A 794-nucleotide genomic window follows, 5' to 3' on the forward strand; every position below is an offset into this window, starting at 1 on the left:
GTCCCCGCCCCGCCAGCCCCGCCGCGGGAAGGAGGGCTCGGCCGCCGGGAAGGAGGGCGGCGATTGGTGCCGCCAAGTGTCACTTGCGGAAGACCCCGCGGACATTGGCATTTCTCTGGGGCCTGTCATGCTACTCCGCCCAGTGAGAAGCTCAAGGCGCGACGCATCCTTCAGGCCTGCTTTCGATTGGCTAAAAGGAAAGCCAATCAGACAGGTCTACAAAATCATTGGTAGTTTTCCGAAGTCCGTGGACGGGAGAATGCAGAGCGCCCGGCCGGTTTGTCCTCCGAATGGCTAGTACTTCAGTCAGTCATTTCAGTTTATGCTTCTGTCATTGCCACGTCACCCCCGCCCATCGCTCGGCCCTTCATCCTCTTCCGCCCTTACGGATTGGTGGTTGATATCAGCTGCTCAAGCCTTTCTACTAATTACTGAATGCATTGAGGGCAGAGTCCGGCCTTCACATACTCATTCTTATTTTTTACTGGCTGACACCTATGTCCTTCACCTTCGATGGAGAGGCGGGGCTATGATTGGAGTTGATTGGTTTTGGAAATTGTCAGTGAAAGCTGGAGTTGACCAAGATAGCAAATAAACTCATGGATGCACTAGTGGGCAGGCACGTTTGCAGTTTTAAGGAAGTGATGGGCCTCTGTAAATGCTCTTTGATGTGGGCATGCTGTGGAATTCCCTTCATCTGAATTGAGACTTACAGATGGCTTTAATAAAGAGAGATGGATGGTTCCTGGGTCTCCTAGGTATTCCCTTCTTATGTCCTGCTTCCGGAAAAACCC

The sequence above is a fragment of the Grammomys surdaster genome, unplaced genomic scaffold (assembly GCF_004785775.1).
Source record: "Grammomys surdaster isolate TR1022 unplaced genomic scaffold, NIH_TR_1.0 198, whole genome shotgun sequence".
Classification (NCBI taxonomy): Eukaryota; Metazoa; Chordata; class Mammalia; order Rodentia; family Muridae; genus Grammomys; species Grammomys surdaster.